Genomic DNA, 21,520 nt, shown 5'->3' on the forward strand with positions numbered 1-21,520 from the left:
GTCAGAAACTTGAGAACAAAATATGACTTCTTTCCTTCTTCCCACTTCCAAATCACGACCAAACCTTGTCAGTCCTGTCTCCCCAAAACCTACTGAATGTAGAGAGATAATTCTCTCTGAATTGCTGCAGACTTTGTTCTTCTGTGTCTGATTTTGCCCATGCCCAATCTGTGCTCCATCCTGCAGTCTGCATATCTTTCAAAAGCTTAAAATCTATACTATAACCTTTTTGCCAAAAGTACATCCGTCACAAGTGTCCCTGGATGAAGTCCAGGGTCTGTGTCCCCTCATCACTCCACTTCCACCCTTGCCCGCTGTGGTGGGTTGAATCATGACCCTCCAAATTCATGTCTCCCCAGAACCTCAGAATGTGACTTTATTTGGAGATAAGGTCTTTGTAATTGAAGATGGAGATGAGTTCACTCTAGATTAGGTGGGCCCTAAATCCAATGAATGACAAGGGTCCTCATGGGAAGAGGAGACACAGAGAGATACACAGACAAGAGGCAGAGGTTGGAGTCATGTAGCCACAAACACCAAGGATTGCCGGGACCTACCAGAAACTGGGAAGAAAGAAGCAAGGAAGGATTCTCCTTGAGAGCCTTCAGCAGGGAGTATGGTCCTGATGGCACCTTTATTTTGGACTTCTAGCTGGCAGAACTGTGAGAGGATAAAATTTAGTTGTTTCAGTCCACCCTGTTGGTGGTAATTTATGATGGTGGCCCCAGGAAAGCAAAGCACTCATTCTTTTTCAGCTGTAATGAGCCATTATTCGGATTTCTTTGTACTTGCTCTGCCAGGTTCACCCCGTCCAGGTTATGATTGAATAGCAAAAGCACAGAACATGCTTGAGTAAATAGATAGCAGCCCATACACGATGTCCTGTGAGGCCTTGCCTCCTTGGCCCTTCACCTGATTCATGGAAGCTCCTGATGTGTGTTCTCAGATTGGTTGGCTGTGTCCCCTCAGTATCACCAGAGCACATGGCTATCTGCATGCTAATTGCCTATCTGCCCCCTCAACTGGGAGCCCGGTGAGGACAGCGGCATCTTAAGGACGCCAGCATTCTCTTTCCCGCCCTCCATCCTGTGCTCAGACAGCACCTGGCCTCCTGCGGATCCTGGGTAAGCATTTGTGGGATGACTGATGACTAGTTTCTCTGTCAGGCATTATCCTTTGTGGGTATTATTTCTAGTTATCCTTACAAAAGTCTTGTGAGTTAGATATTATTATTTATTTTCAATTCAAGACATGGAAACCAAGGCTAAGGGCCTCTAGGGGCTGACCTGAGGGGCATAAAGGTCTGTTTACGGGCATTGTAGTCAACAGGAGTTTGGAAACTTATTTTGGGCTCTACACAGCCTGGCTGTGAAAACTGTATTTTTCACTGTCTGAAGTCCAAAAGTAAGACTTTACTGAGGAACGTGCATCTGACATCGAGTAGGAAACGGTGGTGGTCGTCACTGGGGGGCAGAGGGAGGCTGAGAGAGGAGCTCCAATCTGGAAGAGCAGACACTGGGAAACACTCTAGGGAAGTGCTCGGTGTTGGTTCCCATAGGCTCGTGGTTGCTATGGGAGGGAACTGAGTTCCAAGCTGGGAAACCTTAGAAGAGTCCAGGCTGCTCTGCCGGTGGCTTTGTGACCAGACAAGTCCTTTCACTGCTAAGGCAATCGTCCAGTCTTCCTCGTTACCTCCAGACAGACTGAAAAGGGGTTTCTAGAGGAGGGTTCATGTCTGTGTTTTTAAAGATCCCGGAGGAGATTCCAGTCCTTGGGAAGTGTTGAGAATCAATGGAAGCCTGGGGGAACCTGAGAGCCTTGGGTGCTGAGATAGAAGGGGAAGCCCCAAGGGGGCAGAGGGTGAAGATGGGGAAGCTGCAGAGATGAAGGCAAACTTGGCCGAGCGTAACTGTGCCCTGGCTGGGTGTTGGGGAGTGAGTCTGTCACAGCTTCTAGAAGAAGAGCGTGCACCTGCTCAGCCCACTCCCCCGCCACCTTGTCACAACAGGGGCCTTTTCCCACCTGCTATCGCTCAGCCCTCACCTTGGCCCCAGCGGGCTCCAGGCTCGCTGGACCCTGGGCCCTGCCTCTCTCACTGCCCGTGTGAGGCCCAGGCAGCTCTTGCCTTCTGCACGAAGCTCCCCTGCACTTGGGCCCCGTGATCTCCCTAGAGGCTGAACTCCTTCAGCCTGAGTTGACACCTTAACCATCCTATATCCTCACCCACACGCATCCTGTCTCTCACGCATGTTTTCTGCCCTGGAGAGCTGGGCAGAGTCCTAGAGTGCAAAGAGCATGGGCTCTGGAGGCCCCACACCTGCAAGAGTTGTCATTTACTGGCAACATAACTTTGAGCAAACAATTAACCTGGTGGCCCAGCTTCCATTTCCTCTTCCCTGTAACGAGAGTAATAATATCTTCCTCTTAGGGTTGCTGTGAAAATAAGATTAGGCACTGTATAGAATGTCCTTGGCATATAGTAGGTGACCAATAAATTCATGTTGATTAACCAAGCAACTGGATAATCATTGCCATGATCATGACTGAGATCAGGGAGCACTTTGTTATTTCCTCTTTTAGTACAGTCAGCCTGTGGGTTTTTATGAGTCTTATTTTGCAGATATGGAAAAGTGAGGGTCAGACAAGTCCTCGAGGCACACCACTCCTAAGAGGCACATCTGGGGCTGCCCTGAGGATGTCTCCCCTTCTGTCATCCACTTTCTCAACTCCGTTGCTCCTTGGGTGGATATGAGACACATAAGGACAACGGTGGCTGTTTTGGGTCTGCTCTTGGGCTGAGAACCCAGTCCATGTTTCACTAGGTTCCCTCCAGGGTCTTTCTGACGGAACTCAAGCTTAGAAAGCTTGGCCGGTCCTGCTGTCAGCCGGGGAGCTGGGAAGGGTCTGCGTGTTTGGCTGCAGGTTCTGGTCATTTGCAAAGGTGTGCGGCTGTGTCATGTTTTGGCGTGTTCCCCTGTGCTATTGAGTGTTATTGCGTTTGCTGCCCTCCTGCTCCTGTCATGGGGTACGGGTAGGAACAGGCACGCACTCCCTGCCTCTTTTCCCCTCTTGGTCCTTTCCAGGCCTGGCCTCAGAGCTGCCAGCATGGTCCAGAACACCCCCCCCCCCCGCAGTGGTACACGTTGTCCTGTTGCCTTAGGGCAGGTGTGGAGAAGAGGAGAAGGGAGGCCGAGGAGGGGAATGATGGGGTTGGGACTTTTCTGAAAAGTCACGTGGGAACAGTTGCCACATGTGCTTCTGCTCAGGCTGGTCTGAGGCCAAATTGATGGAAGGCCAATTGGAGGATCTGATTCAGAGTCCGGGAAAGATCACCATGGGGCCTCCGGGGCAGGAGACAGGGCTGGTGCTGGGGTCTTGGCCTGCCTTCCCTACATGCCCTGATAAGAAGCCTGTGGAGTTGCCAGGGTGCTATGTCCAGGTTGGGGCCTGGCTTCCTAAGCCAGGAATTCAGTGCCACACTTTCAATAATCACTGACCAGGCTTCCCAGGTTTTGATCATAGCTGAAGAAATGATCTCATGTGTGATTTTTTCCTGTTCAGATTTTATTTTGAACATAAAAGTTTATTGTAGATGCCCAGTGCCACCAGCCTCTTTTATTTTCTCCCCAGGCCCTGGCTATGTACACCGGTGTCTGGAGGAAAGGGGGTGTCCCAGCTCTGTCTCCCAACAGCTCCCCTCACACAAGCCTCAGCCCAGCCAGGGAGGCAGAGGGAAGCTCCCAGTGCTTCTGATCCTTTCCTTGCAGTCGGGAGAGACCAGAGGTCTTTGAGGGAGACGTGCTGGCTGGAAGCTGTGAACAGTGGAAGCTAAGAAAGGGGGAAATGCGCCCATCCTGGGCTTGAGGGAGAGCTGAAAGGAGCATGAATATGCCTGGAGCTGAAGGGGAGAAAGATGAGAGAGAAATGTCTCTGAGGTCCCCTGGCCTTGTCCCCACTCTCCTCCTGGAGTGTTGAGCTCAGGTGTCCCGTGAAAGTTGGGGTGAGCCACTCCAGCTCGCCCAGGATGGGAAAATTCCACCTGCTCCACCTGGGCTCCTTCCCTTGCAGAGAGAGAGCCATACTGGGCTCATTGGGAGCCACTCTGGGTCTGTTCTCTTTTGAGAGCTGGGCCATTCTGTTTGGAGGTCTCCGTCTGGGAGTGAAAGTGGAATTTGGGGGCCCCACCTTGTTTGATCTTTTGTTCGTGGGATGATATTTGTTGTTTGGGTGTGTGTCAGAACTTTCATTGGCCAATTGAGACGTCTTTGAGTAATGGGGACCCCGTGTGACGACACCAGGGCACCCATCCCTATTGCATTGGCCTCACCTGTGGTGGTGGAGCTGGTTGGGATTTTGCCTTTCTAGCCTTGGTCTTTCATTCAGCTTCCTTTCTGATGGGGCTTCGGTTGGGGGTCTCCCCTTTTGGACTGATGAGGCCTTGGTTAGGAATCTCCCTTTGGGGCTAGAAAACTGTGACCATGAGAGACTGTTTTAAGTTGTATGCGTGATGTTTGATAACATCAGCCGTGAATAATTAAGAAGGGATGATCGGCGTTCTGTCCCATCTTACATATAGTCCCCCTAGAGTGTTTTCTAAAACCAAGAGATCTTCAGCTATGCTCCCATAAATAAAAGAAAATGATATTTTTACTGTAACACTGTGTGACCTCAGGACTCCCTGAGATCAGGAGAACATTGGCCCTCCTGGCTCTGCTGTTACATCAAAGTGGGCCTTTTGCAACTTGGCTTTTATCTTGCGTATGTATGTGTGTGTGAGTGTCTTGGTATCTGAGTCCAAATCTTGTTCTCTCTTCCAAGTTTTGCTGAAAGTGAGGCATATGAATGTGAATGAATGATATGTATATATATTATTGTTTATTACTGTTATTTTTAAAAACTGAAGTAGATATTTGGGAACTGGAAAAAAAAAATCCCTGAAAATAGCCAAGATGATTGGGTTTTATATAAACCACTAGGGGAGGAATTTGTATTTTTCTTCCTGTGCCTTTGGGATGTATATGATCTACCTGGGTTCTCAAGGAAAAAGGCTTTTTTAAACTCAGGCAGAAAAATTGTGAGATCTCTGCTTCTGTCTGTCTTTCTTTAGGTAAAAACATGTAAAAGAGCTCTATTTGACTTAAAAGTAAGCACTTACAAATTAAATACCTCTAAGTCTAAAAGAAGCTAGACAATAAATTTTAGGCTCATGTGATCTAGGAAATATTCAATATTAAATTAATATCTGATATTAAAGCTAGCTTAAGCTGGTTGGTATAATCAACACAGGCATGTCTTTTATTGTACCTGGGTTTACTGAAAGTCAGTAGGTTTGTTTCTCTTGCAGAGTTTGTCAGAAAGAAAGAAAAAAATTCAATTAACTTGGTATGACAAACTCTTATAAGTAAATTAAATGCAAATAACAGAAGACTTTTTGAATGAACTCATTGGATATAATCCTGTTTTAGGAATGTCTATTTGAAAATAGTCTCTCTAGATACTTGGTAACTTGAAATTGCTTTTTTTTTTTTTTTTAATTTTAAAGTTGTGCTAACTTAAGTTAAATGATGGAAATCTGTTGAATAGCTAAATCATTCGCAAACAAAATAAGAACATTATTTACTGAACGTTGGTTTCCCATTATAGAGAAGCTAAAAGTGTTTAGGACTTTATTAAATATGTTTGGTGACACACTGAAATATTTTCTATAAAAAGTACACGTTTTTAGAAGTTATGATTGGTATTTACGTTTGCCATATCTACAGGATGCTAATGTAGAAGGCAATCCATATGCATGCTTCTTTGTTTTCACCAGAGATTAAAGTTTTTAAGAGTTGAGGATTCTAATTTATATATGTCATTAAAGCTACTAAAAATAATAAAGGAAACATTTCAGTGTACAGTAGGAAAGCCAGTTATATGTTTTGAGTTTAAAAAAGTGTTTTTATCCTAACCCTGGTTGTTTCTAGATGAAAAAGTAAGGGACAAACTCATTTGGGTACAGAAAGTTGCAGAAAGTTTGTAAAAAGGGAGCCCTAAAAAAGGAGTTTTGTGCATGATTGAGCTGAGATTAGATTAAATTTAAGTAGGTACATGGATTTTGTTATTAAAAGAAGACTGATGTAGGACAGATTTGCTTCCTCTCTGTTAAGAGATCAGGTTCACTTGCTTGTGATAACAGATGCTTCTGATAACAAATTGTGTGAAACTTTTTGATGTTGTTGACAAACTTCCTATCAAATTTTAATCAAAGTTCTTTTGACTCCAGCTAACTTTGGGATGCTTCAGAGGACCCCTGAGACATCTCAAAGGAAAATAGTAAACCAGCTAGGACTGGTTGGTATGTTAAATTACATGGCATTGTCAAATGAGTGAGAAGCCTTCTCAGACTAAATGGTATGAATAAATGTTGTTAATATTGGCATTCTGGAAATTGTATAAGGTTTCTGAAATTTAGACTTGTCCTGGTATAATGCTATCAGTGATAATTCTAGTTGTTCTGGATGTAATTCTAGTTCTAGCCTAGTTATCTTAATATGTCGTATGCCACAGTGACATGATTGAGCTTTGTCAAAAATGTTGTAACCAGATCGTTAACCTTGCCTTTTAAAGTCTTGTCATTCATAGACAGTTAAGCTGATGCTTTGCAAAACTGCATCATCTTTAATAAGAGTCATAAAAAGGACTTTTTGACAAGTACAGGTTTCTTTTAAATCATACTGCCGAACTGCATAAGATATTTAAAGTCTAATGAAAACTCCAATTTCGTAAAAGTGTTAGTCAAAAGGCTTAATTTACTTTACTTTAAAGAAAAGTAGACTGGTACCTGGCTACAAGTCTTCCCTAAAGAGCGAGGTCCAGACTGGTTTTCAGGCTTATTCTCCTGAATTCCTCTGGGAATGGGGAATGAGCTCTATTTTGTCTGTTAAAGTTCTGGTTGCCACTCCTCTACCTACTTCTAATTTGTTCTGGTGGCATCAGAAGGGCTGGGATCTTAATCATAACATCTTTTTTGGAGGGGGGTGGTAATTAAGTTTACTTATTGAGGAGGTACTGGGGATTGAACCCAGGACCTCATGCATGCTAAGCATGCACTCTGCCACTTGAGCTATACCCTTCCCCCTGGGATCTTAATCATACAAGACTTGGATCCAGGACTTGAAACTTAGGAATATTTTCAATATGGTGTTGGTCCCTCAAATTTGAGGCAGGACTAGGCCCCATTTCAGCAGGAAGTAGCCGGAGTGGTTGTCGCCCCACTCCCTGAAAGATTTGGGGAAGAATGAAATAGGACTGGAGACTAAAACTGAGTTCCCCTAAAACTGGGTTCCTCTGTCAAGCTTGTGGGTAATCTTTCTGTCCAAAATATTACTCACTTTCTTGTCCAACACTTGTTCTTCTCAAGACTGAGGAGAATCAAAGAAGAGGGGGAGTTGTAACTGAGCAGAACCCCGGGGGGCCGTCCAGGGTCAGGCCTCTCCCCCATAGCCTCTCCTGCAGCTCCTCTCTGAAGTACCCAGACAGTAGTATCTCATGTATACTCCCTGAGTTTTCCAGATGCTTAGAACCACCACCAAAGCAAAAAATTAACTACTTGAGTTCCTGATAATATCGTCAGTTCTTGAGAAGCCTTCAACACATATTTATTGTGGACCCGCACAAAGCAGTACAGGCAGATGGTGTCCTCCAAGAGTTCAGGTTCTCAATCTGGGTGCTTAAACCATTAAGGATTTGGGGCCAGACTCGGGATCTGAATTCTCATGAGCTTCGTGATCTTTCTAAAGTTACTTGAACTCTCAGTTTCCTCATCTATAAAATGGGCCTAATCACAGTACCTAGTCATAGAATGAGTAATGTTCTTAGAACAATGCCTGCCACAAAAGAAATTCTCAAAGTTGTTAGCTATTAACTTTATCACAATACAGTGTGATCAACACCATGGGAAAGATGTAAACAGAATGCTGGGGAGGCCTAAGTGAGGAATGTTACCCAAGGCAATCCAGGGAGACTTGTCTGTGTGCATCTCTGTGGCTTTAACAAAGGAAAAGACTCAGAAACCTGGAGCATCCAAGTAAATCCCGTTACCCAGCAGCCTATGTGGCTTTGCTGGAGCCCTCGGGCTGTCTTCCAGATGTCTTCCAGAAGTGGGGAAGCTTGGCTCCCCAATGTGATCATTGTGGCATGGGTCCAAGTTCTCTTGAGGTTACTCTAGACTCATGGAACTGGGAACAGCTCCTTTTGGGGAAAAGTCAGCTGTATGTTGAACTGATGGAATTTCCTAGCATTTTCATTGTTTATGAGAAACAAATGACCAGTGATTCAGAGAAATAATATCTACTACTAATAGTGAAAAAAAAAACCCCTGAAATTTCTGTACAGTCTTGGTGAATACAAAGTCACAACTGTCTTTTACACTCAAGCATAGCTCAAAATCTTTGAGTCTGGAGAACTGACGGAGCTAACCCTAATGACAGGGCACCAGAGAAATGCAAATCCCAGAGAAGGGGCATTGGTACCCTGGACAAGGTTATTAATGAGTCCTAAATTTCGCTTGGCTTTTGGCTTTCTTTCTCTTGGTTATTCTGGCAGTTATATTGAAGGTAACTGTCAAGCGTCAAGATAATTCATTGAGGAAAAGGATAGTCTTTTTCAACAAATGGTGCTGGGACAACTGAATATCACATGTGACAGAATGAAGTTGGACCCTACCTAACACCATATACAAAAATTAACTCAAAGTGGATCAAAGATCTAAATGTATGAGTTAAATCAGTAAAATTCTTAGAAGAAAACAGGAGTAAATCTTTGTGGCCCTGGAGTAGACAATGGTTTCTTTGATATGACACCAAAAGCACAAGTGATAGAAGAAAAAATAAACTAGGCATCATCAAAATGAAAAACTATTGTGCTTTAAAGGACTCCATCAAGAAATTGAAGAGACAACCCACCAAATAAGAGAAAAAATTTACGCACAAAAACTTGTTCACAAATGTTCATAGCAGGATTGTTCATAACAGCCCGAAAGTGGAAATAAAGCCAATGACCATCAGCTGATGAATGGATGGATAAGTAAAATGTAGAATATCCAAACAATGGGATGCTGTTCAGCCACGAAAAAAAGAATGACATTGCTACACGCTATAATGTGGATGAACCTTGGAAACATTATGCTAAATTTAACAAGCTAGACCCTGAAGGACACACATCCCATTTATATGTAATGTCCAGAATAGGTCAATCCATAGAGACAGAAAGTAGATTAGAAGGTTTCCAAGTTTTCAAATCTGTTGCACTACCAGAAATACATATCCCTATGATAAAATTTCTCCCTATTAAACTGGCAATGATTTAACAAGGGCATATGTAAAAGTGAGGGAAGAACTCTTATCTGCAACTGGTGGGAGTATAAATTGGTACAGCAATTCCTGAGAGAATTTGACAATAATTATTAAAAGTGTGAACACCTTGCATACCTTTTGTCCAGGTAGTTTCATTTTTAGGAATCCACACACATTCTTGATGACTTCAGCAGAACAAAGTTTCAGCTACAAGGATGTTTGTCATATTACATAGCATTTCCCTTAATTATAAACTGTTTAAATATTCCAGGCAGGAAAAAAAAAAAAAAAAAAAAAAAAAGAGGAAACAAAGAGGAAGCAGAAGCACTTATGCCAGGAAAGGAAAACTTTCTGAGAAATTGCCAGCAAATAAATTTTTAGAGCTCCTTCTTGGCCATCCCTAGTTATAAGGAAAACTGGGAAATGTAGAATTTTATTTGGGTACAAAACCAAGGTTTTCTTAGTAAGAAAGAAGGGAGGAATGGACACCATAAAGTATTTCTGTCTGTCTGTCTCTCTCATTATCTATCATCTCTGTCTTTCTATCTGTCATCTATCTACATTTTGAAGGCTAGACATCAAGTTCATTTGATGGTCATTCCTACTTGGTTGGATTTTAAAGATGATTTTTACTTATTTTTGCATATTTGAGATTCCAAATTTACTTTCAATGATGCTGTGTTATATTTATAAAAAAGAAAAAGTCACTTAAAAGAAGTTACAGTTAAGAATGGGATGACACATGGTGGGATACGACCAAAACCAAGTGTGGTTGCAGAGAAGCTGTGAGGAGCAGAGAACCAAAATATCTCAGGTGTGGGGGATGAGGAAATTTATGGAGATACAGCAACTGTAGTTTGTAGGGAACTCTGGCTGTTCTTGCTGGATTGTTGCTTCCTTGGCTTTTAATCTAAGGAGAGTCCAAAATGTTGCCTGATGTCTTCAAGTTTCTACCTACAATCTAGTTGGAATTTATAGGACTCTGCAGCCCTTACAGGCAGCCCTGCCTATGGAGAGAGAATTTCTCGAGTATGTGTAGCTTTTAAAACCCAGGTAGCTGTCTGACACTGTGTTAACGTCTCATTTCAGCCCTTTAGTTGGTTGATGATGTTCTAAGACCTTCTTATTGGATCCAGCCTCAGAAGGCAGACAGAGACACCTCTGTGTCTTCCCCCAGAGGAGCTTTTAGCATCATAGTGTTACTGAGTCCAAACTCATTCTGCTCACCACACGACAGGCCAATAAACTGGGAAACAAAGTGTTGGGGCAAGGAATAATGACTTTATTCGAAGCCAGCAGACCGAGAAGATGGGGGACTAATTCCTAGAGAACCATCTTACCCAAGTCAGAATTCAGGCTCCTTTTGCATTAAAAAGAAGAGGGGGGGTATGTTTGGTTGTTGCAAACTTCTTGGTGTCAGAATCTTTTGTTCTTGCAGCTGTCCAAGGTCAGGTCATGATGTTCCTATAAACCTCCAACAAAACAAATGTTATTCTCTGTTCTGCAACTTTTTATCTCTCTGAATGGAAAAGTGTTATGCCCTTAAAGGTCGGAGCCTTGAGAATGGGCTGTCCTGTATATTTCAGGATGTCGGCAACATTGTTTTACAAAAGGTGCGGAGCCAGCATGACTGAGCACAGGAAACAGCACAGGGTTAGAGCTAAAGGAACAGGTCTGATATGGAGTCAGATGTGTTCTTTATTACAGTAGCAGCTACTTGGTCTCAAGATTCCAGCTATAGAAGAACAAACACAATGTGCCAAGAATTTACAAGAAGCAGTTTACCCCCTTTACCTGAGATGCTTCTGCTGCTGTTGCTGGCTTCCATTTACTGAGTATCTAATGTACTTTCTCATTCAGCCCTTAAAACCACTTCACAAGATGGGGAGTTATTTTATAAATAAGAAAACCAAGGCTCAGATGGGTTAAATAAATTGTCTAAGAGCACACAGCTGGGACAGTGGGAGAGGCTCTATTACAGGTCATCTGTTTCCAGAGTCTGTGCTCATAATCATTATGTTAGTCTCCTCTTAGTGCGACCAACTGTATATGGCTGTCCTATTTTTTTTTTTTTTTTTTTTTTTTTTACTGAGTCCAAACTTGTTCTGCTCACCACACAACAGGCCAATAAATCGGGGGATGAGGTGTTGGGGCAAGGAATGATGACTTTATTTGGAAAACCAGCAGACCAAGAAGATGGCAGACTAAAGTCCTAGAGACCCATCTTACTGAAGTCAGAACTCAGGCTCCTTTTATACTAAAAAGGGGAGGGAGTGTGGTTGGTTGTCACAAACTTCTTGGTGTAGGAATTCTTTGTTCTTGCAGCTGCCCACATGGGTCAGGTCATGGTGCCCCTGTAAAACCACCAACAAAACAAATGTTATTTTCTATTCTGCAACTTGCTATCTTTATATGAGCCCAAAAGTGTTAAAATTCTTAAAGATCAAAGCCTTGAGAATAGGCTCTCCTGTATATTTTAGACTAAAGGCAACATTCTTTTACAAAAGGTGCAGAGGTAGCAAGACTAAGCCTAGAAAATGGCACAGGATTAAAGCCAAAGGAACAGATCTAATATGGAGTCAGATTTGTTCTTTTCTGTTACAGTTTTAGCATTTTAAGTCCCACATCCTGAGAAATATCTCAGACCCAGGCAAACCCAGATGGTTGGTCACCCCAGCTGCTCTCCTTTCTCTCCTCCGGCCCAAATCTGATCATAGTTTAAAGCCTCCTTCAGGTCTTCCCAACCTCCCCAGCCCCCTTTGGGGAGTCCTTTGGTGTTTAGTTCTCCTCCCACTGAGCAGTCAAGTGGTGGCCACTTTCTTCACACATGGCTGCCTTCCAAGCTCACCTGGCTGATTGAGGCCGAGGATTTTCCATAATGCCCAGGGCAACAATGGACACATAATTAGTACCGAAGGAAAAAAAAAAATCCTAGCGGAATTAATGACTGAATAAATGATTAACATCACCTGGAGCAAATGCTGATAAGAGTATTTACTGGGAGCAGGCCCTGTTAGGTGCTGTAGGAAGTACATAAGTGAGTTTTAACTAAATAACTGAGTAATGAGAAGTACTGACTTGTAGTTCCAGGTAGAGGCCTGTGCTGCTGGTGATGTGAACAAAGATTAATCAAGGGATGCTGCTGATAACAGCAGTGGTACCCATAGCAGCAATGCCGCTCTGCTTCTGTAGGGCCTAAATTTACAAGCCTTCTTGTTCACATGTTCTCATTCCTCTGCCTCCCAGCAGACATTAGAGATATGCAAGAGGAGACGTGTTTGGCCCCATTTTAGAGGCAAGGAATGTGAGTCAGAAAAGTTCCACCAGTGATGATTGCATAGTCGGGGTCCAGAGCCACATCCAGGCTGCTGCTATATTTTGTGGTTTGCACGACATTCTAAACAACTGAACTGCATGACATTTAAAGATGGGGAGATTTTACCTAAATCTGGATTTCTGGTTCCTCCTGACAAAATGGAAGATGTGGTATCCGTGGTCGTCCCTTTAGCTGAGGCACGGGCTTACATCTCCAGGACCTTCCTGGCCTGTGTTACTTGAGGCACCACAATGAGGAGACCAGACAGGAAAGAAAATATCTCCAGTGCCAGAAGGCATGTGGTTGTAAGCATCCTTAGGACCCCAAACGTTGTCCTGTGTTTCAAGTGATCAAGAACACGCACAGGAGGAATGGCCGCATCTACCAAGGCACCTGCCCACCCCTTTCCCCTTTAGGAAAGTGGACCTTACCCTTGACCTCCCCCTCTCTGCCATCACTGTCTCCCTCTCCCATCTAAGTGGCCAAGTCCCACATCAAACTTCTGATTTTTCCCTGATGACCTTTATCCTTCTATAAATGGCAGCTCCATTCTTCTAGTCATTCAGGCCAGAAACCTTGAAGTCTTTCTTGACACTCTCACCTGAGCAAACCTTGGCTTTGCCTCAGAAATATATAGTGAAGCTGCCTACTTCTGCTGGTCCCAGTGGTAGCTTCCTAACTGTTCATCCTGTTTCTACCACTGCCCTGCTGCTGTCTGCTCCCAGTGCTGCCACAGAAGGATTCTGTTAAAATCATTCTGCTGAAATCATGCTCATCTGCTCAAAACCCCCTATGGCTTGCCAATGGAGTAAATCCATCGTCCCTAATGTGGGCCTGGCTACTCCTCCTTTTCTCCTCCACATTCAGCCTGTCCCAGCCATGAACCCCCCTCCCCCATCCACTGATCTTTGACTACAGTAAGCATATTATGGCCTGAGGTCTTTTTTTTTTTTTTTTTAATTACTTTTGATGGGAGGAGGTAATTCGGCTTGCTTATTTATTTATTTATTTATTTATTTATTTATTTATCTTTAGAGGAGGTACTGAGGATTGAACCCAGGACCTTGTGTATGCTAAGCATGCACTCTACCACTTGAGCTATACCCTCCCCCCGGCCTGAGGTCTTTAAATTTGCTGGGGATTTCAGTTATCTAAGGGTGCTAACAGCTCACCCCAAAACGCAGTGGCTTAAAACCATAATAACAATCTATTATCACCTATGGTTTCTGTGGGATAGGAAACCAGGAGCAGCTTAGCTGGGTGGTTCTGGCTCATGGTACTTCACAGGATTATAGTCAGATGTTGGCAGGGGCCGAGGCATCTGAGGCTTGACTGGGATGGGGATCGACTTCCAAGGGGGCTCGCTCACATGGCTGGCCAGTTAGTGCTGGCTGTTGGCAGGAGGCCTCATTTCCTCTCCACGTGGGCCTCTCCATGGCTTTGCAGCAGGACGTCTTGAGAACGTGAAGGTTGGAGTCCCTCAGAGTAAAAACCACAAGAACAAGTGGAAGCTGCATGCCTTTTATGCCTTAGCCTCAGAAGTCACATACTGTCGCTTCTGTTGGATTCGATTGGTCCCATAGAGCTGCACAAGGTGTGCAACCAGGAAGCAGGGATCACTGGGGGCCATCTTGGAGGAGTGTCTGCCTGGGGTGCGCTTCCTTTAACAATTGCAGGGCTAACTTTACGTTTCCTTAGGATCCTTGTTCATATGTTCCTTATCAGAGAGGCCTTACAGACCATCCCTTGTAAAATAACGCCCTGCCCTCGTCACGTTCTTATCCTGCTCTGATTTTCTTCACAGCACTGATCATACCTGGACAGTTTCTATTTCTTTGTTTCTTGTTCCTTATTTTCTGGCACTACAAGATGCTCCAGGCTCATCTTGTATATTTCTTGCCCCAGTCCTAATGTCTCTAAGGAGCCTTGGTTCCTTTCACTGGAGAAATTAGAAATTTGTATAAGAAACCAAGATCTGGAAATACACTTTAAAAACTCCCACTTCTCCCCATTTCCTCAGCACCACCCTAATCTTGGGCACTACCTCCCTTTGTGGCAACCTGACAGCCACCAGGTGTACTGCCTCTGCCTTTGCTCTGCTCCTCCGTGCCTTCTCCTGCAGGCAGAAGCATTGTTCTAGGTCATAAATCTGATCATGCCAACCTTTTAATGGACACCATTGCTTTCAGGTTAAATTTCAAACTCCTTTGCACCTTTCTTGACCTGGCCCCTGCCTACACTTCCAGCCTTATATTTTCTTATTGCCCCAACTTGGAAGCTGTGCTCTAGACACATTGAATTTTCTTTATTTTCTGTGTCTTTACATTGGTCCAGACAGGACTTTCACACTATGGAGAGACAAATTCCTAGCCTAATGATTGCTGTGAAGTTAAAAAATGTCTCTTTCTCTTTTCTCTTGTTTGGAGCTGAAATATAAAAGGCCCCCTTGTAAGATGAAAAGTGTGTATTTCATCTTTTCCCCTGGTTCCTGGCACACAGCTCCTAAGTCCCTTGGAATCTTCTGGGTAATAGGATTGTCTTTTGTTCTAACGAGGGCACTTCTGGTGGGCCCTTAGTTAGCTTCAGGATGGGGGCTGGTTACCAGAAAGACCAAGGCATGATTAGAGGGTCCACACTTTAAGCCCTGCCTTCTAATCTCCAAGGAGCAAAGAGGGGCTGGAGATTGAACTAATCACCAACGACCAACGATTTTAATCAGTCAAGCCTATGTAATGAAACCTTCATAAAATCCCCTAAACAATGGGTTTTGAAGGCCTTCTGAGTTGGTAAACACATCAAAGTGCTGGGAGGGAGAGTGAGGTGCCTGGATAGGGCATGGAAATGTTACCCCAAAAGGGAAAGGGAAAAGACCCCAGTTCTTGTCATACCTGAAAGAAAAGAATTCAGTCGGGGGATGGAGTGTTGTGTAGCAAAAGATTTTAAAGGATTTATTTAGAAAAAAAGTTTATACCTCCAGGAACACGAGGTGGGGTGATCCAAGGGAGGAAGAACGACGGTCTTTGTTTGCCCCTTCTCTTATTCCCTCACTTAGAGGTGGCCTTTTGATTGATTGATGGCTTGTCCCTGAAATGCTTAGTCATGTTTGTCCCCTTTGTGCATGTCCTTGCCCATGATGCGCACATTGGGGGGACATAAACCTCAGTGTTAATTATATTACAATGAGCATTAGGTCATTCTCGCTGCTGCACAGTTGTGGCAGTAACCTGTTTCTTGCTGGCACTCATTTAGCAGAAGTAAAACCCCTTTATGCTGAAAGTGGGCACACAGCCATCTTCCGGACCATCCTCCCTCTCCCCCACCTATCTGCCTGCTGCCCCCACTTACTTAACTACCTAACAGAAGCTGTGTGCACCACCCCCATGCCTCACCCTATGCATCTCTTCTATTTGACTGGTCCTTTATGGTAAACCAGTAAGTGTAAGTAAAGTATCTTCCTGAGCACTGTGAGCTGTTCTAGCCAAGTATTGAAACCAAGCAGGGGGCCATGCGAACTCCTGATTTACAGCTGGTCAGTTAGAAGTGCAGCTGCAACCTGGGACTCGGAACTGACATCCAAAGTAGGGACTGTCTTGTGGGACTGAGCCCTTCCCCGGTGGGGTCTGCACTGACTCCAGCAGTTAGTGTCAGAACTGAGCTGGATTTTAGGACACCCAGCTGCTATCTGGAGAATTGGAGAATTGGAGAATTGGTTGGTGTGGGAAAAACACCACATATTTGGTGTCAGAAATGTTGAGAGTGAAAACAGTTCCCTCTCCTCTGCTAATCTGGCTGGCTGGGTGCCAAACTCCACACTAAACTCTAGAAATGTGTTCGTGCACATGTGGATGCATGTGTACAAGATGTGCGTCTCACACACGTGTGAGTTGTGTGCTTATGTGTGCACACGTATGTGCGTGCATTCCTATGTGTGTAGTGGGGATGGGACCAAACCGATCTTGCCTTTTATTGCCCTGTAGTTGTGTTTACCCACCTCCCCAAGTAGACCGTATGTCCCATGAGAACAAACGCGTGTAACATCCTTCTGGTCCCAGCACCTGGGTGCACACTTGCAATATAATAGATGAGCAAGTATTTGTTGCTTAAATTATTAACAGGATGAATAACTAAACTAAAAAGTGAATAAATGTAAGGTTGAGTGAGTGGTTAGATAAATTGGCATATCTTTCTTTGCCCCTTCTTTGCCCTCAGGGTCAGAAGTGGTTTCTAAATGCTGAAAATTTGAACGGTGAATTGAACTGAACTGAATTTTGAATACTGGTCAGCAGTCCACTGTGCACAGGGGTGGTCTTTACAACATTGGTGAGCGGTAACACCCATCTCCACAGCACATCAGTGGGGAGGAAAGACGGTGTGCAGCGGGTGTGGAGGGGCTGCCTTTAGCTCATGCTGCATGGAGGGAGAAGCGCTTCTTGGGAAAGTGAGGTTTTCTTTGTGCCTGAAGTACCAACAGTGCCTGGGAGAGCCATACAGCCAGTTGAGCCTCAGGTGCTAATTTCTGGCTCACCTGGCATATGGGCGGCCGGGGTGGCACTTTGAGAAGGTGGGACCATAAACACTGCTGGGATTTGAATAGGTGGAGAAGGGGCGAGGGAGGCTGTGGGACAGGGTGGAGCACAGCTTGGGTAGGAGCCAGGGAGGAGCGTGGCCAGGGATGGAATGAGTAGCAAGGTAGGGGGCGTGCCTTGGACCTTTTATGAAGGGCCTTGAATGCCAGGGTGGGCGCCTACAGAGAACCCTTTTAAAACAGATAATAAAAGAAATGTACTTTTATTTTTTATTACAAAGAAATCATTGTTAATTATAGGAATATTGGAAAATATAGAAGAGAATAAAGACAAAAAAATAACAAGTTAGTCACCGCGAGAAGGCAATTGCTAACATTTTGATGAACACGTTTCCTCTGGTGATTTTCAGTTGCAGTCATATGTTTATGGTCCCTTCTAACTTGTTTTCAAAATGTAACTAATACATTGCAAGCATTCTCCATGAAGCAAATGATCTTTTAAAACAATTTTAATGGCTGCATAGTGTTCCATCTAGAATGTATTTAATCAATTTCCTATTAATGTTTAGCTGAGTGTTCTCAGTTTTTTCAAAACAATGCATTGATGGCATTCTTGTATATGCATCTTTGTGCGCATCTCTGATTATTTCTTGAAGATAAATTTCTAGAAGCAGAATTACTAGGTCAAAGTTTCTGCTGATTTCAAAGGTCTTTAGTGCCCTGGGTCCTGGGGAAGCTTTTGAGTAGAAGAGGGATCTGGGAAGGTCTTCTTTTCTCTCCACTTTTGCTGATCACTTTTACCTTCTCAGTAGAAGACAATCACTGGGGAGCCTGCTTCGCCCACACTCCTTTCTCGAGAATGATCCAGGGTCCACTCTCTCTGATGAAGAGGGACTCCCTCCTTCATGATCCTGTTGCACACGTCCCCCTCTCCATCCTCCCCATCCCTGGCTAAGACCTGTAGGACCTGGGGGTTGGTCAGTGCTTGATATGGGCTGAGGTCACAGAGAACTGAGGCTGGGACAGGGCTGGGGGAGTGGGGCATGTACTTGCTGAACAGAACTCCCCAGCCCCTTGATGAAGTAAATAAGTTACAGGGATGTAATGTACAGCACAGGGAATATAGCCAGTATTTTATAATAACTTTATAGAGTGTAATCTGTAAAACTATCAAATCACTATCTTGTACACCTGAAACTAATACAATATTGACGGCAACTATACTTCAAAAGAATGACCCACTCGGCACTTACTCTGCATCCTGGAGATGGCTAATGCCCTCCCCATGATTTCTGCGAATTCCGGGGTTTATGCATCTTTGAATCACCTCTGGCTCCAATTTCCTGTTTCTTCTGAGCTCTCCAAATCTTCCTCTGTCTCTGCCCCTTCGTTTTGACCCCTCACCACCCACTGCACCCCACGCAGGGATGCTAAATGTTTTGTTCTAGAAAATGTAACTGGCAATTCAGGGATTTGTATGAGGGGAGCTTTATTGCAGCATCATACAGTGGATAAATAAAAACAGAATATTCCTGTCTTTACTGTCCCCCACCCCACCCACTCCTTAGTTCCAGGTACCGACCGTGTTCTCCACTCAACACTCTCCCACCCCTCTCCCCCTCCACGCTCAGAGCTGCAGGCTGTTCGGTTATTTTCCCAAGAGGAAGTTTGGTGCCACAGGTAGCCTTTTCCCTCACTCCTTTCCCTTCTGTTCCATGCAGTTTCACACAATGCTGGACACACTCCTGGGGCTCCATCATATTAGGTGGCCTCTGAGGGGCCCAGAACACGGTCAGGGGAGAAGGAGGAGGAAATATTCAGGCCAGAAAGGAGTGGCCAGCTTAGCATGACACCCTGTCCCTGTCACCAAAATCCTTCCTGGAATTTGAGGGCTCCCAGGAACTGGCGCAGAGGCCCCATCCCATCCTGTCCCGATAAAGGATGTTTCAGGGCTGGCTTGAGATTGTGGGTGATGTGGAGAAGGGGAGAGACCTCTCCTCTTTACCTCACAGGGCAACTGAGGGGTCAGATGACATAATGGATAAGAAAATGCCTCATAAAACACCTCATAAATATAAGAGCTTGTTATAAGATAGTTTTGATGGAGAAATGTAATTTGAGTTCTAAACAATCACTTTCAAATGAGTTCTTGGAACATAATTGTAGTGGACATCTGTTGTTTTTGGTCTTCCCAGTGGCCTTTTCCCCTTCTTCTGATAACAGTACCACCCACCCCTCTTCCTCTGAGGAAGTGTGCCTCCTCAACTCCAAGCCTGTGGTACTCCTGGGGCCTCCATTACATCACCCCACTGCCAGGGCACAGGGATGGACATGTGACCCAGGCTTGGCCAATCACAGTGGTCCCCTCACCCCCTCCCCTGCCCTCAACTCACACAACGATGGGTCCATGGGATCCATGACCAAAGTCTGGCCAATCACTGTTCCACCTGGACATTTTGACATGGTTAAACATGAAGAAAGGCCCTTTCCTTCTTCTGGGGGTTGCTGAGAAGGGGTGCCATGAGCTGTGGACGGTGTTGTCTTGCCCCCATCCTGCCTCCCATGGCCACTTAGAGGAAGTCTTCCCCAGTCGGAAAGAATAAGGCCAACGTGGGGGTTGCTGCTGGGAAGCTGAGTCAAGAGTAGGAGAGAGCCTCCAGGTCCTTCATGGGAGCCCTGGTCTCCATCCCTGAACCAGCTCCTGTCCCTGCGCTTTCCTGTCTCCTGACCAACACATCCCCTTCTTTCCTCCTGCCGCAGCGGACTTCATGCCTCTTGCGTCTGAAAGAATCCTGACCAACATAAGTTAACCCATTGTGAGTGGGAGGTGATTATTTATGAGTCTCAAGCTACTTCATGTGTGAATATCTCCCTCGTCCAAAGAACTTTGAAAGGTCTCACGGGCAGGAGACTTGGGTTTGACGCAGGGTAGTTAGCAGACAATAAAGACATAGTTACTGGATTAAACTGAACTAGTGATCTTTACACATAAAGCCAGCATCTGCCTTACTTCCTTTTCAGAACACAATGGAGTATAAAAAAGTAACATAATAGATGCTAAGGATACGTGGCTGGATGAGCCAATGAATATATTCATAATTGAGGAACGTTCTGTGTTCATTCATTTTTGTCTCTAACTTGAGGTGGTTCTGTTCACAACACGAGCTCAAGAGGCAGGGCCCGTGTGCTCTGGGGAGGAGGCAAGGGAAATTGGAACTTCTTTTTCTGTTCTGGGATCTTGTTTTGAACATTGCTTAAAAGACTACGTCTTATCCCGATGCTGGTAATCATTTCGTGAGATTTCTGCCAAGACAAGATGTAAACTGTAGATTGTACCAGTTCAATGGAATGTGGAGTTGAGGACGCACAGAAGATGTGTAAAGGGGGGCAGTTTCTGGGTAGTGGTGAGAGCACCAGCTGGCAGGCAGCCCAGCCCAGCTCATTTTTTGAAACATCGGAACACCACCACCACCACCACCACCAACATAGCGTGACTTCAGCAAGGAAGTGTGGCAAGGAAGGGGACAGATGAAGCAATTCAGGAGCTAGGATGATGCTTAGGAATTTTCTATTGCTTCACACTATTAGCAAAGATTAAATAAATACATTTCAATTGAAGTCTGGCATTTGAACCTAAATTTATGCTTCTGTTGAAGGTTAATAAAGTGTTTCAGATAATAGGCGTGTGACTAAGTAGTGCCACATCACAGGGGCTGCGGAGGACCTTCTGCTCGCAGGCCAGGCTTCCTAGCTCACTCCGAGTCTGAGCAAGAGCTCAGCGACCTGGTAGCGGGGTCAGAGGAAGGAGGCAGCACTAGAACGGTTCCGGCTCTGACCCCTTGCCGGTCCAGGGACTTTGTTCTCCGTTTTTCTCATCTGCCACGTGCCCTGCTTGCTTTATAGAGTTGTTTTCAAGATCAGATGAAATAATGGATGACCATATGTTTTGAAAACTTTAAATAACTATCAAAATGTAAGCTCTACTTAGGAATAGGGGAAATAGACGCTAAGAAGAAAAACAATAAAGTCTAAATTAATGAGGAACTAGAGCAAGGGTCTGAATGGGACAGAAGGATTTTAGAGGATCAGTGTTGTCCATCCGGGAGGGTCCTGCTTTTTGCTGACCAGTCAGAATAGGAGTTGTTGGTAGGACCTAGGCAGAGTGTTACAGGTTTCATGGCCTGGTCAGACCCTAGAGCCAGACTGTCTGGATACAAACCCCAGCTTTTCACCCCTTTCCAGCCTTTGGGTGGGACACTTAGCTTCTCTGGCTCAATTCCCTTATCTGTGAAATGGGCATAACTGCACCCTTCTCAGAGGACAGTTGAGAGAGGTAAGTGAATT

At 44.7% G+C, this 21,520-nt stretch overlaps 1 long non-coding RNA gene across 1 annotated transcript in view; it reads left to right on the top strand.

Moving 5' to 3' along the window:
* The first annotated feature begins 920 nt into the window (after positions 1-920).
* LOC123618653 (uncharacterized) overlaps positions 921-21,520 on the top strand; it is a 129,958-nt gene continuing 109,358 nt past the window's right edge. The window contains exon 1 of the long non-coding RNA XR_012503301.1: positions 921-1,124. This is a non-coding gene — a long non-coding RNA (uncharacterized LOC123618653). The remainder of the gene's footprint in view (positions 1,125-21,520) is intronic.

Source organism: Camelus bactrianus, chromosome 30, assembly GCF_048773025.1.
Source record: "Camelus bactrianus isolate YW-2024 breed Bactrian camel chromosome 30, ASM4877302v1, whole genome shotgun sequence".
Lineage (NCBI taxonomy): Eukaryota > Metazoa > Chordata > Mammalia > Artiodactyla > Camelidae > Camelus > Camelus bactrianus.